This window comes from Microcebus murinus, chromosome 4, assembly GCF_040939455.1.
Source record: "Microcebus murinus isolate Inina chromosome 4, M.murinus_Inina_mat1.0, whole genome shotgun sequence".
In the NCBI taxonomy this organism is placed as follows: Eukaryota; Metazoa; Chordata; class Mammalia; order Primates; family Cheirogaleidae; genus Microcebus; species Microcebus murinus.
The window spans coordinates 12,408,153-12,424,351 of NC_134107.1; positions in this window are offsets into that span (position 1 = coordinate 12,408,153).

Genomic DNA, 16,199 nt, shown 5'->3' on the forward strand with positions numbered 1-16,199 from the left:
GTGAGCCACCGCGCCCGGCCTATTTTTTAAAAAATTTAATTCCTCAGTTTCTCTAGACCTATTCAAAGTACTCAGTAGGCACATGGGGCTGGTGGCTACTGCGTTGGGCAGCACAGATCTAGAACATTCCCATCATGGCCCTGCTCTGGCTACTTCCACGCCAAGGTCAGCATGTCGATGTCAGAGTCTCGTTGCCGAAGAGGCAGTGGCATAAAGTCGCCTTCATTTGCAAGCGGGGCCCCTCTCCTGATGTGTCCTAATTACTTCTAACAAATAAGGCGACGTATGAAGAATAGGCCTGTTCTGGCTGATTTCCTAATACTTCTAGAGGGAAGTTCTGTGCAAGAGAGGATGACTGTGCATAATGTCCAAAAGAAAAAGAGTTTAAAAATAATGCATCCATTGTTATCTCCTCAGGGCAGCCTTTCATGGGCTCCCAGGGCCACTTCTCTCTTTAGCAAGCATTCGCTCAAGGACAGCCCAAGGTCAGTTGTCATATAATCCTAGCCCACGTCCAGCTCTGTCTGGAGAGGGAACCCAGCCAGGCCTCCTGGCTCCCCAGCCAAGGCTGTTCCTAGCACACTCCTCCCCTCTCACAGGCTGCAGCAGGTCCAGAAGGCTGTGGTGAGAATTATAACATAGCCCCACCGAGCAGAAGTGGAGCAGCTGAGAAGCCCAAGTCCAAACAAGAGCAGCTAACCTGAGCAGCGTCGGCCTGCTGCTGGCTTCAAGCAAAGGGACCCTCTGGCATTAGCTGGGAATGACTGTGATCACAGCCAGCTTCATGGGCATGCAACCTGAGCAGTGGCATGGGGCCACAAGCTCAGAAGGGTCCCACTCTTGCTTTCATGCTCTGCTGCCACCATCTTGAAATTCTTAATCATTTTTGAACAAGGGGCCCTGCACTTCAATTTGCACTAGGCATCTCAAATTATGTAGCTGGTCCTGACTGCCTAAGGCCAGGCCTTTTCCATGGAAGGTGTTAATATGTGAGCAAGAGACCAAATAGGCAGGGAAGAAGGGACGCAGAGAAGAAAGGGTGGGAAGAGGGTGGAAGAGCTGGGCAGCAGCTTCAGAGAGCCAAGCACTGGCCCAGGCAAAGGATGGAAGATTCGAGGAGGCAGCAGCTTTCCAATTCGGGGCCACCTCAGGGGCACTTGAGGTTTGGGCATTTAAGTGGCCAAATGCTTGCTTGTTGCAGGAGCATTCTTTTTTTATTTTTTATTAATATATTTGCTTGCCTGTGAGGTCCGGCCACCTGGATAGAAACATTATTATTCAGAGAAACTTTGATTACACATAGCAAAGGTTTTTGTGTTATAACTTTGACCTTAAAGTTGAAAGTTCATTCTCTTCCCAAACTTTTGTCTAACTTCATGTAAACTGCCAAAAACTCAGAACTGACAGATGCCTTAATGTCCATTTGAAGCAAAAACTCAAATGTTTAAAAGTAACGCCAGTCATAATCTTGCAATTATAATTTTTCATCCAATGTGCCAAACAAGATACTGTTATTTGCCAGCAAGCCATACATATGCAATCCATTTCTAATATTTAAAAGGCAAAAAGTAACTTTAGAACACAAAGGGATCATTAAGTTTACACAGAGCAATAAAAATAGCTAAGTTCCCTCTTTCATCTGAGAAAGGCTCAAAATGGTCTAGATTTCTCTTTTGCTTGATTGGAAAAGGAGATATAACTAATAAACTAAATAAATTTGTTGAAAGAAAACAGAAGAATGGGCTGGGCGCGGTGGCTCACGCCTGTAATCCTAGCACTCTGGGAGGCCGAGGCCAGCAGATTGCTCAAGGTCAGGAGTTTGAAACCAGCCTGAGCAAGAGCGAGACCCCATCTGTACTATAAATACAAAGAAATTAATTGGCCTACTAATATATATATAGAAAAAATTAGCCGGGCATGGTGGCGCATGCCTGTAGTCCTAGCTACTCGGGAGACTGAGGCAGCAGGATTGCTTGAGCCCAGGAGTTTGAGGTTGCTGTGAGCTAGGCTGACGCCACGGCACTCACTCTAGCCTAGGCAACAAAGTGAGACTCTGTCTCAAAAAAATAAAAAACAGAAGAATGATTGGAAAATGGAACCTCAAAGTCAGCCTGATAAAGAATTATGAAAAATAGGACATCAGCGTAACCACTAACACAGATCAACTGTGCTGTTTACTAAAAGGAAGATGATGTAAACAACCATGGATTTAATTCTATATAAATAGAGCTGAAAACCCACCACAGCTTTGTAGCTACTTGCTAGCTACCTGCATGCATTCAGGGTATGTGCAAGAAAAAAAGTTTGTCTCCTTGACAGCTGCATCTTCCAAACCTTTCACACCCTCTCATCTTCCTGAAAACTTCTACAGAAGAAGATTTTGATTTGTTAAACCTGGCCCGGCCCCCCAAAGAAAGCCAGAGCTCTGGAGCCAACAGCACTGCTCTTACTGGCTCTTAGGATGAAACAGCACCCTCCGTGGGGGAGGTGCGGGGAGGATGTGTTCTTCGTGGCTGGATGGGCAGGGAGGTGGGAAGGCAGAGGGAGCACCATATGAAGATGGGTGGCCTTGGGCTGCCCTTGAGCAAGTGTCTGCTAAAGAAAGGAGCAGTATTCATCTCGTATGTCCACATGTCCACAGGTCCTTGGAGACCCAACTCAACTCCTACAATGTCACCTGTAAGGACAAGACAAGAAACCAAAACTGGGGCCCCAGCTCAGTCTAGCTTGGTCCTGAGGCAGAATGTCTACTTGGAGAGAGTCCTCCACCCTGCGAGCAGGGCTGGGAAAGTGAGGGGAAGAGCAACTGCTATTATTTCCACCTTTTCTCTTTTGTACACAGCACTCCCAAAATAAACAGTTCCCTTTTCCTTCCTAAGTTCCTAGATCCCTGGAGTAGAGTGTTTAATTGAACTGAGACATGCAAGTAGGCCCATCTGGTTTTTTTTTTATTTTAGAGACAGGGTCTTGTTCTGTCACCCAGGCTGGAGTGCAGTGGTCCAATCACAACTCACTGCATCCTTGAACTCTTGGGCTCAAGCAATCCTCCTGCCTCAGCCTCCCAAATAGCTGGGACTACAGGCTCACTACCATACCTGACTGATTTTTTTATTTCTTGTAGACATGGGGTCTTGCCTGGGCTGACCATAAATCTAAGGCCACCTAGTCCATATACCACCCTTGTGTGAACTTGAAAAACCTACCGCTCAGAGCAGATGCAGCTCTCTGGGGCATCTTGGTGAGTGGATGGTGCTTTTGTGCAAGCCAGGAAGAGTCGCTCTGTCACCCATGGGAAGATGTAGCTTTACAGCGTGATGCACAACTTGACTGTCCAAATCATGGGCTCGATCTCAGCACCACCTGACCCGCTTGCCCAGGAACCCTTGCTCAGTGAACAGCCTGCACAACTGCACTCAGAAGTTCTGCTTAACCACTAAGTATTAAGCCATTCTACAATAGGAGGAAGGCGAGTTGCCTGTCCTATTTTCCTGTCATGTGCAATTTACTGATATTTCTTAAAACCTACTAGCAATAACTACCATACTCCTTTATTTTTTGAAGAGACTTGTTAACTTAAGAGAATCCCAGGAAATAGCGGGTTATATAAAAGGAAATGAAAAAGTTTAGCAAGATTCAGGAAGCTATTTGGACACAGGTGCATCAGAGGGATAGAGGGTGTGGCCCCTAGGGTCAGCTGGAGCGGCTTCATGATGCGGCAGCTGGCTTCCCCCAGAGCGAGTGATCCAAGAGAAAGGCTGAAGCCACAGTGGCTTTTAAGTCCTAATTTTAGCCATCACACATGGTCACTTTGACCACATTCTAGTCACTAACCATGAGTCACTAAGTCCAGCCCAGGAACAAGGGGAGGGTAACTAACCTCTACCTTTTGAAGGGAGAAGTATCAAAGAATGTATGGGCGGACTTTAAACCACTATACTGAAATTCATAGTCAAATTCTTTGACATAAAACAGCTCCTTGCTCCAGGTTTCTCTATGGCTTTCCACATCCTGAGGGAGTGGGCATCGTACCCATTCCTACAGATTTCCCCAGCGTGGCAATGACCACCTGCTATTAAGCCTAGAGCTTCCATTCTATCTTTTTGAGAAGACAAAAAGTGAGATTGGACTTGGGAACTGACACTCCTGAAGGCCTAATCACCTACACTGCACCTCCAGGGCTCTGAAGGCCTTCCAAGTCTGGACACAATATGTCGTCACATCCTCAGGAATGACCAGGCCCTGAGGAAGTTGAAACACCTGAGTACTTAACACTGAGTCACCCAGGAATCCTTCAGGCCTGATAAATAAAGGTCCATTCGGGGCCACACTGGATCATGCACCCACCCACTCCGGGCAGCTCCAGGAGGACCTGGCATAAATAGAAATATCAGTAACTTCCCAGTCCACCCCATAGGCCAAGTCAAAGCCTGTGTTTGGCATACCCAGCTAATTCCAGAGCATGTCTATACCATCAACACCTGCAACAACACAGCCCAGTAGAAACATAATGTGAGTCACATATGTAATTTAAAATTTTCTAGTGGTCACATTAAAAGAAATAAAAAGAAAGTAATTTATAATGTGCATTATAATTAATGTATAATAATGCAATAAAATTATCATATACATTATAATTATAAGGTACACTGTAGTGTTGGCAAAACTCCACCTCCATCCTCTTACAGTCCTGGCTGGGCCCAAGAAGTACATTGACATAAGATAGGGCAACCAGAGACAAGCATACAAATGTATTTAACACAGTTTCACCTGGCATGAGAGTCCTCTAGGGAAATGAAGACCAAAAGAAGCAGAATCAGTTGCTTATATACTGAATTGGACAAAAATAGTACGTAGTGAGGAAGCTACTAAATTATGTGAGGAGCCTTCAAAGATAAGAGTTATTTTAACAAAGTCCGTATGGAATTCTCTTGGTTTCAACTACCCTTCCTTGATGATCGGATGTACAGGTAGGACTCCTTTCACAAGGGAATTTCATCTCTCGCTTTTAAAAAACAGCACCAAGATCAGAGTGATCTTGTCTCTGCTGCTCTCAAGTACCTTTAATTTAAACAGTCATTATGCCACAATGGCATATTTTTAACCCTCCAATACATCATATAACATTTTATTTAACCCAACATTTTAAAAATATTATCATTTAAACATGTAATCAATATAAAAAGTGTTAATTAAGATATTTTACAGGCCAGGTGCAGTGGCTCACGCCTGTAATCCTAGCACTCTGGGAGCCCGAGGCGGGCGGATCGCTCAAGGTCAGGAGTTCGAAACCAGCCTGAGCAAGAGCGAGACCCGTCTCTACCATAAGTAAAAAGAAAGTAATTGGCCAACTAAAAATATACATAGAAAAAATTAGCCGAGCATGGTGGCGTGTGCCTGTAGTCCCAGCTACTGGGGAGGCTGAGGCAGGAGGATCGCTTGAGCCCAGGAGTTTGAGGTTGCTGTGAGCTAGGCTTACGCCACGGCACTCTAGCCGGGGCAACAGAGTGAGACTCTGTCTCAAAAAAAAAAAAAAAAAAAATATTTTACATTCTTTTGTTGTCGTTCTGAGTCTTTCACACTGACAGTACAACTTGATGCAGACTCACCCCATGTGGGGCAGACAGCTGCCTCATGGGGGACTCTGCAGCCCCCATCTGCTCCCGCCTGGTTGACTCTGGCTTCCACCTGGGGCTCTACTCTGCACTCCAGGGGCTTGATCTTCACCTGTGTCAACTGGTTCCGTCTTCCCAGTCACCCTGGGGTCTTCCAGCAGTCCTGCCACGTGGTACCCACCTGACAAGCTAGGAACTGAAGTGCAGAGGTCAGGTAACTGTCCAAGGTCACAAAGGGCTCAGAGCCAACTTGAGTACAGAGTGCAGATCTGCGCCCGGTCGAGATTGCCACCCGTACTGCCTGCGGGACCCTAAGCAAGTCCCTCTGACCTTCTGCGTCCTCCTCCCTTCCTCGGGCAGCACCGTGCGGAGAGCCTGCCATGTGTCGGGCGCCGGATGCAAGAACAGGACATGTGGTTGTCTGCCCCTGTGGAGCTTACGGTGAATTGGGCCAGAAAGATAGTCATCCAAGAATGACAAAAATAAATGTGCAATTAAAGCCGTGATAAGGGCTATGAAGGACAGATCCCAGAGGCCAGGGAAGACGGCCCTGAGAAAACGCCACAGAGATGAAATTTGGACGAGGAGTTGGCGTTAGCTCTTGGAAGAGCGGTCCAGGCAGGGGCACAGCAAGGGGAAAGCTGGGGTAAGGGTGGAACAGTGTGGCCCGAGAAAGGAGAAAAGGTAAGAAATAGTCAGGCCGAGGGTAGGGGGTCCTCGGGTCAGGCTAAGGGCTTGGCCATCACCCTAAAAGTACAAGGACCTCACTGAAAAGGTTCTCCGTGGGGAGTGGGGCTGACACGATCACACTTGAGTCTCAAACAGATCACAGTGGCTGAAATAGGGAGAACACATGGGGTGTGGGGGTGGACGACAGTATGGCACGGGGTTGCCAAAGGAGCAAAGGAGATGCATCCAATACTCACTTACCCCAGTTGATGTTTTTCGTTTGTCCGTTTGTTTAAGACATAGAGTCTCACTCTGTGGCCCAGGCTGGAGCACGGTGGCAATTCACAGGTGTGATCACCACTGCCTGGAACCCCCCCAGACTCAAGAGATCCTCCCACCTCAGCCTCCCCAGTAGCTGGGACTGCAGGTGTGCACCACAACCAGCTCCAGCTGCTCTTATTAACCCTCTGAGCTCCCACCACCCCCCCTCAACAGGTCTAACCCAGTGCCTCAGACACAGTAGTAATTCATTGGTTCAAGGTTCATAGCTTTGTTTTTAAAAATCTTGCCTCCCTATAAAAAAAGAAAAAAAAAAAAAAAAGAAAAAAAAAATATCAATCATCTGGGAACGAGAGGTATAAAAAAAGAAAAAAAAAAAAAAGAAAAAAAAAAAATCTTGCCTCCCACTATCCAGAAAGTCTTAGTTTCAGATGACATCATTTAGGGAGTACAGAGTTTGAATAACAACAATATTGGGGATACGCAGACCAGAGCCTGAGATCATGCCACACTGCCGCCACCTGGTGGCAACATACTGCAGCGCAGAGCAGTGCTTCCCTGCAATATGAGCATCGAAAATTAAAGGTGTACCTTACGCTACTGAACTGTACACTTCAAAACAGTTGAGATGGTAAATGTCATGTCATGTGTTTTTTTATGACAAGAAAAACAGAGAAGTGTAAAATAAATGAGATAAAAGAGTAAAATAAGTCCTTTCTCACCTGATTTAGGATATAATGTTGCTTATCCCAGGGTTATGTCATATCACCCTCAAATTTTACTCCCCACTTGTAATGTTCAAAGTATTTCTATCCTATCTTTGCACTTCTCTCCAAGCCCTTTAAGATTCCTCGATGGTATCCTGGGGGGGGTGTGTAACTATATACTATTATACATTACATCCTATTAATTATATATGTTATGTGTTATATAAAATATTATATGTTATGTTTTGCATATACCACTGTTGTTTGACTCAATTCTCTGAAAGCCACCATTTACCCTTTTGCAGTTTCCAAACATAAATTCTCAGCACCACGTTCCATGTGATTTCTACTCTGTGCCTGTTCCTGCTGGCCTATAGAATGCATGTGACCTACTCACCCTGTGTGTGCCAACAACCGAGTACAACTGGACCTTGGCATTAACCTCTGCCATCATTTCACACTAACAAACATCTCTTCAGCTGCAACATAAAACTGGCCCACAGTTAACTGTTACTTACTAGCTTTGTGATGCTGGCAAATCACTTACTCCTCTGAGTTCATGGAATCCTCACCCGTAAAATGAGATTAACAATGTCTCTCTCATAAATTGGAAGGCACTATGTAAATATCGTATTCTTATTTTAAGATAGCTTTTTTTCTTCACTGCAACCGTGGACTTGGGGTGGAGACCTGGGCTGGACTGAATCTGCCCTGGCCATTTAGGGGAGGGCTTTCCCTGAACATACCATGTCCCTCTCTGAGCTTGCATATGAGCATGTGTGAAATTAAGGTAGCAATACCAATGGCTCACAGATTGCCGCCATCATTACGTGACATAGCAAAGGTCAAAGGGCTATCCCAGAGCAGGTGCACAGTACGTGGTACTTCAGCTGAGAGCTCCTTCAGATCGCAGACTGGTCTGGGGGCTGCCCGGTGGCCCTTCCCTGACTGGCCACTTGGACCAAGAGCTGCCCCACCCCTCACACAGGTAGCCCGGGTTTTTCTCCCACAGACTTAAATTTATATTGGGAGAACAGTATGTCACTGCATGGGACATCACATGTCTTTTATTCCCTAACTAAACCATTCCTTCAAGAGGACAAGCCACTCTAGAAAATGATGACAAATCCTCCCCATCCCACCCTTTCAGGATAATAAGGTTTATTCACAGCTTAGCAGGAATCACATTAATTACATAGTATCTCACATTAAAGAAAATAATGAACATTTATACTGTACTATATTGCTTACAAAACACAACTACATGATCTTTGTAAAAATAATAGCTTTATTGATATAATTTACCCTTTCAAAGTGTAAAATTTAGTGATTTTTAGTGTATTCACAATGTTACACAACCGTCACTGGTATCAAATTCCAAACCATTTTCAACCTCAAAAAGAAACCCTATACCCATTAGCAGTCACCCCTGTTCTTCTCTCCCTCACCCCTGGCAACAGCAATCTATTTCCTGACTCTATTGGTTTGCCTGTTCTGGACATTTCATAAAAATGGAATTATACAATATGTAACCTTTTGTGTCTGGCTCTTTTCACCACACATAATGCTTTCAAAGCTCACCCATGTTGTGGCATGTATCCGTGATGGCTAGATAAAATCCCATCGTATGCATATATTACATTTTATTCATCTATCCTTTGGTCAGTGGATATTTCAATTATTGCCACTCTTTGAATAGTAAAAATAGTGCTGCTATGAACATTCTTGTAGAAGTATTTGTGTATACATATGCTTTCAGTTCTCTTGGGTATATACCTAGGAGGGGAATTGCAATTCTATGTTTAGCTGTTTGAGGAACTTTCAGACTGTTTTCCACTGCAGATGCACCATTTTGCATTTCCACCAGCATGTTTAAAGGTTCAGATTTCTCCACATCCTCAACAGCATTTGTTATCATTCATCTTATATTACAGCCATCCCAGTGGCTATGAAGTGATATGATAGGCATTTCCCTAATGATTACTAATGTGATCGAGCATTTTCTATGTGTTTATTGGCTACTGGTATACCTTCTTTGGAGAAATGTCTGTTTTAGGCCTTTGCCCATTTTTGCCCATAGTTTGTCTTTTTGTCATTAAGTTGTAAGAGTACTTACCAGGCACAGTGGCTCATTCCTGTAATCCCAGAACTTTGGGAGGCTGAGCGAGGTGGGAGGATCACTTGAAGCCAGGAATATGAGAGCAGCCTGGGCAACATAGCAAGACCCCATCTTTATAAAAAAAAATTCAAAAAATAGGTGGGTGTGGACCTGTAGTACCAGTACTCTGAAGGCTGAGGTGGGAGAATCACTTGAGCCCAGGAGTCCAAGGCTACAGTGAACTATGGTAATGCCACTGCACTCTAGTTTGGGCAACAGAGGGAGACCCTGTTGCAAAAAAAAAAAAAAAGAGTTCTTTATATGTTCTAGATACTAGAACTTTATCAAATACATGATTTGCAAATGCTTTCTCCCATTCTATGAATTTTCACTTTCTTGTGTCCTTTGATACACAGAAGTTTTTAATATGTGATATTTAAAAATAAATGTTTGTCATTATAAAAGTGACACATTTTATTACACCCATGAGTTAAAGGAGAAAATCATTCCCTTGTGGTATTGGGTGCAATTCAGTAGTCATTCCTAATAAACTCTCTAAGTAAAATAAAACTAGAAGAAAACAACTAAACCCTAATTATGCATTCTTAACACAAACCAGTAGTAACCATCAAACCAAGAGGCCATGCTGAAGCCATTGCCTTCAGAAACAGGAAGAAGGTAAGGATGCCTACTGTGATTCAACAATGATTTCAAGGTTTGCTTCAAAATATGCAGGTATAAGAAGCTAAAGAGAAAAAATAAAAAATGGAATTAAAAAAGGTTTGCGTCAATGCACCAAGACAGGAAAATAAAATGATCAGTGTTGCTATTTGAAAAGAAGGGGAAAAAAGATATTTTTATTTGTAAATATTATTATTATCTAGAAAATCTGAGACTCTCCTAAAACATTCATATTAATAAGAGAACATGGTAAAAGCGATTGGTTGCAAGAAACATGTCCAAAAGCCAATAGCTTCTCTTTGAACTGTCAATGATTTAATAGAAGACAATATGAGAAAAATATTCCACTCATAAAAGCAACAAAAAATATTGTGTCAATAAATTGAACAAAAATAGGATCTATATGGAAAAAACTATAAAACTGGATGGATAGACAAAAATAAAACACCTGGGAAAAAGTGAAGGGACATGCCAGTATCCTGTTTGGAATGTTTAATATCATAATAGTATCCATTCTTCCCAAATATATAAAAAATTTAAGAACTTCCTATTGGAATGGAGGGGAGTGGGATGTACTGTATAGAATGATTTTAAAGTTTAAAATGGTTTTTTAAAATTTTAAACAAAAATATAGCAAAATGCTTCAACAGTTTTTTTTGTTGTTGTTTTGGGGTGTTCTTTTGGTTTTTTTTTGAGACACAGTCTCGCTTTGTTGCCCGGGCTAGAGTGCCGTGGGGTCAGCCTAGCTCACAGCAACCTCAAACTCCTGGGCTCAAGCAATCCTCCTGCCTCAGCCTCCCGAGTAGCTGGGACTACAGGCATGTGCCACCATGCCCGGCTAATGTTTTCTATATATATTAGTTGGCCAATTGATTTCTTTCAATTTATAGTAGAGACGGGGTTCTCGCTCTTGCTCAGGCTAGTTTCGAACTCCTGACCTCGAGCAATCCGCCTGCCTCGGCCTACCAGAGTGCTAGGATTACAGGCGTGAGCCACCATGCCCAGCCGCTTCAACAGTTTTTAAAAGTTACTAAACAGCTCTTTGAAGCAAAGGCTACTAAGTGCTTACCTAGCACTAACTTTCCCTTCTTTCTTTACTGACAAAATTTGCATATTAGTGGCATAGCCATGTGTCTCCACAATAATATTATAACATAAACTCACATTTACCAGCCTCCCTTAAAGATATGGTTATCTGACTAAAATATTATCAAAACTTTTTGGGAAGGACTTCTAGAAACACTCCTTCAGAAAGATAAAGGTTTAGAAAAGTCATTTTCTTTTTCTGTTTTGTTTCATTTCTTTTTTTCTTTCTTTCTTTCTTTTTTTTTTGAGACAGAGTCTCGCTTTGTTGCCTAGGCTAGAGTGAGTGCCATGGCGTCAGCCTAGCTCACTGCAACCTCAAACTCCTGGGCTCAAGCAATCCTTCTGCCTCAGCCTCCCAAGTAGCTGGGACTACAGGCATGTGCCACCATGCCCGGCTAATTTTATATATATATATATTAGTTAGCCAATTAATTTCTTTCTATTTATAGTAGAGACGGGGTCTCGCTCTTGCTCAGGCTGGTTTTGAACTCCTGACCTCGAGCAATCCGCCGCCTCAGCCTCCCAGAGAGCTAGGATTACAGGCGTGAGCCACCACGCCCGGCCCTTTTTTTTTTTTTTTTTTTTTGAGACAGAGTCTCACTCTGTTGGCCAGGCTAGAGTGCTGTGACGTCAGCCTAGCTCACAGCAACCTCAAACTCCTGGGCTCAAGCGATCCTCCTGCCTCAGCCTCCCAAATAGCTGGGACTACAGGCATGCGCCACCATGCCCGGCTAAGTTTTTCTATAGATTTGTAGTTGGCCAGTTGATTTCTTTCTATTTATAGTAGAGACGGGGTCTTGCTCTTGCTCAGGATGGTCTCAAACTCCTTAGCTCAAACAATCCTCCCGCCTGGGCCTCCCAGAGTGCTAGGATTACAGGCATGAGCCACCTCGCCCAGCCTCATTTCTTTTTTTCCTCTCTCTTTTTTTTTTAATTCTTTTTAAAATATTGATTGATTGCTCTTTCCGCTTCCTGTTCCTCCTTTCTGCTACCTGGAATGGAATGTGAACATGATGGCTGGAATTCCAGATGCCAAATTGGGCTATGAGGTTACCTTATGGATAGAGGACAATTTGAGGACAGTGGAACACAAAGACAGGATCCAGTTCCTGATGAACAGGAGGCTACCATATCAGCCCAGAGCTACCTATCTCTGGAATTCTTTTATCTAACAGAGAAATAAACTCCTGTTTTGTCCAAGCCACTGTTGTTTTAGGATTTGACTATGTTACTCATCCAAAACCCACTTGATATACTACTACATGTAAACAAAATATTATGACACAGAAAATCAAAGTAATAATATTATTGACACAGAAAAGACAACAAATAAATCAATGGAATAAAATAGAAAACCCAGAAACAGATCAAAATATTTATGGAGACTTGATACATGAAAAAAAGATCATAGTTTGGTGAATGTTTTATATACTAAAAGTAACTGCTATTGGCTGTTTGTCTGAAAGAAAACAAAGCTAAATCCTTCCTCACATCATAAATAGTTTTGTGGATTAAAATGCAAAGTAATTAAATTATTAAAAGAAAAATTAGGCTGGGTGCAGTGGCTCACCCCTCTAATATCAGTACTTTGGGAGGCTGAGGCAGGAGGATCACTTAAGCCCACGAGTTGGAGGTTATAGTGAGCTGTGATTGCACCACTGCACTCCAGCTGGCCAAGAGAGTGAGATCTTGTTTCTAAAAAAAATTAAAAGCATTTTTTAAAAAAGAAGCATTAAGAGAATATTTACATAAGCTTAGGTTGAAGAGAACTTACTAAGCAAAGCAAGAAACCTAAAAGCCATAAAGGAAATGACTGACAAAAAGACTAAAATTTTGTGTGGTAGAAGCTACAAAGTTAAAAGTCAGGTTGAAAAAAAATTTTTTTAATCAGATTGGCTGGGTGTGGTGGCTTGAGCCTGTAATCTCAGCCACTTGGGAGGCTGAGGAAGGAGGATTGCTAGAGCCCAGGACTTTGAGGATGTAGTGAGCTATGATCATACCACTGCACTCCACCCTGAGCAACAGACTGTGACCCTGTCTCAAAAAAAAAAAAAAAGTAAATCATTATATATTTTAATCACATGTGCAAATACCTTCACAGCAACATACAGACTCACAGTTGACCAAAACCAAAAACATCAATAGCCTAGCCTTTTTGACACATTAAAAAAAAAAAAAATCAGGCCAGGCATGGTGGCTCACACCTATCATCCTAGCACTTTGGGAGGCCGAGGCAGGAGGATCATTTGAGCGAAGGAGTTCAAAACCAGCCTGAGCAACATATCGAGACCCCATCTCTATAAAAAATTTAAAAATTAGCTGGGCATGGTGGCACATACCTGCTATAGTCCCAGCTATTCAGGCTGAGCTAGGAGGATCGCTTCAGCCAAGGAGTTTGAGGTTGCAGTGACCTCTAGCCCAGGCAACAGATTAAGACCCTATATCAAAAACAAAAACAAAAACAAAGCCTGATGTTGCATAACTCTGTGAATATACTTTTAAAAAATTAAATTCCTTAAATGGACAAATCATATGGTGTGTTCATTATATCTCACTAAAGCTGCTTTTAATAAAAGATCAGGTTGGGAAAAATATGTACGTAATACATTTGCTATCCAGTAATCACTGTCTACAGCAGGAATCTGCAAATGTTTTCTGTAAACAGCCAGATAGTAAATATTTGAGGCATAAGGGCTCTGTTGCAACTCTGTGTAGTGCAAAAGCAGCCATAGATAACACATAAACAAATGAGCATGGTTGTGTTTCAATAAAATTTGATGGATGTTGAAATTTAGATTTCATATGTCTACACATCACAAAATATTATTTTTCTTTTGTTTTTTTCCAACCATTTAAAATGTAAAAATGATTCTTAATTTGCAGGCCTCACAGAAACAAGCGCCAGAACAAGTGGCAGAATTTGGCCTGAGAATTAGTTTGCAACCCTTGCTCTATGACATACAACGAATTCCTGATACTTGCTAAGAAAAAGCAAAAGACAAAGGATGTAAATGTGCAAGTTGCAGAAAAGGAAATCCAAGTGGTCAATAAACATTTGTAACAAGACGTGGAATGAGTTTTCCTGTTGTCTTAAGATATGACAAATGAGCCCACATCATAAAGAGAGGCTTTTAACATGCTCTTGAAAACTTTCCATTAGAGACCAGAACCAGTGCTTTGAATATCAACTCCCATTGTCCACCTCCAGACAATTGATAACTGAAAGAAGTATTGGAAAGGGTGTGAGGGCCAGTGTCTAATGAGCTAGGTGTCATACCTAATGAGTAGGTATGACATACCTAATGTCATACCTAATGAGCAGGCATGACACCTAGCTCATTAGACACTCAGAGGAGATCACTGTCTAACTCCTTCTCCTCTATACATTATTTTTAGTAATTATTATGAAATGAAACTAAACCCAATGTTAAAGGTATTAGATATTTCAAAACAGATCCAGCCAGCCAGACGTGGTGGCTCACGCCTGTAATCCTAGCACTCTGGGAGGCCGAGGCAGGTGGATTGCTCGAGGTCAGGGGTTCAAAACCAGCCTGAGCAAGAGTGAAACCCCGTCTCCACTAAAAAAAAAAAAAAAAAATAGAAAAATTAATTGGCCAACTAAAAATACATAGAAAAAATTAGCCGGGCATGGTGGCACATTCCTGTAGTCCCAGCTACTCGGGAGGCTGAGGTAGGAAGATCGCCTGAGCCCAGGAGTTTGAGGTTGCTGTGAGCTAGGCTGATGCCACGGCACTCTAGCCAGGGCAACAGAGTGAGACTCTGCCTCAAAAAAACAAAAACAAAAAACAGATCCAGCCATGTTTCAATAACCTCCTATTTCACTGTTTTTCTTTGTTATGCTCCACTAGGTCAATGTCTTTCGTGTTGGGTCAGTGTCTCTCTTCACACTAATCCAGGTACTTCTGTAAAGGGATTTTGGTGATGTAATGTAAAAAAGGTCCCAAATCAGGCTAGGTGTAGTGGCTCACGCTTGTAATCCTAGCACCCTGGGAGGTCGAGGCAGGCAGATCACTGAATGTCAGGAGTTCGAAACCAGCCTGAGCAAGAGCAAGACCCCCGTCTCTACTAAAAATAGAAATAAATTAATTGGCCAACTAAAAATATACAGAAAAAATTAGCTGGGCATGGTGGCACATGCCTGTACTCCCAGCTACTTGGGAGGCTGAGGCAGAAGGATTGCTTGAGCCCAGGAGTTTGAGGTTGTTGTGAGCTAGGCTGATGCAATGGCACTCTATCCTGGGCAACAGAGCGAGACTCTGTCTCAAAATTTAAAAAGTCCCAAATCAGTTGACCTTAAAAAAGGGACATTATTGGCCAGGATTTTGAGACCAGCCTAGGCAAAATAACATTACCTCATCTCTACAAATAATTAAAAATTAAAAAAATTTTAAAAAGCATTATCTGGGTGGGCCTGCCCTAATTATATTAGCTCTTTAAAAACAGAGTTCCTCTCTCTGGCTGGTGGAAGAAACCTCTAGGAAGAAATGCAGCTTGACCCCCAACACCTAGTATAGGGAATGCTGAGTCAAGAGGGATGGACATTTTTAAAACTCCTGATACATACTCCCTACTATTTTCTAGAAAGGCTCTACCACTCTAACATCCGGATAGCAAAGTAAGATGCCTACGGTAATTTGATCTAAGCTAAGCCAATGGAGATTGTCTCTCAAAGAATTAGGGAGTATTTCAGAGGGAGAACCCACTTCTCATCTTACAAAACTTTCTATTTTTGGTGACATACCCTCATTCCCAAGCATCCAGTCACCCAGTGGAAACCTCTACCTAGAAATCCCAAAGGCACCCAAACCTAACGTGTCCAGAACTAAATCATTTCTCTCACCTTTCACCTCACATCTCCCCAACTGCCCCCATTCATAAAATAGATCCACCAAGTGACTGGCACCACGGTGATAATCACGATAACCATGGCAACCAGATTTCCTACCGAAGCCTTTTTAGGATGACCCTAGGACACAGCAGGCAGAGATGACAAAGGGGTACAGACAAAGGGGTACTGCGGGGACTACACGTCCCTCCTCCTCCGTG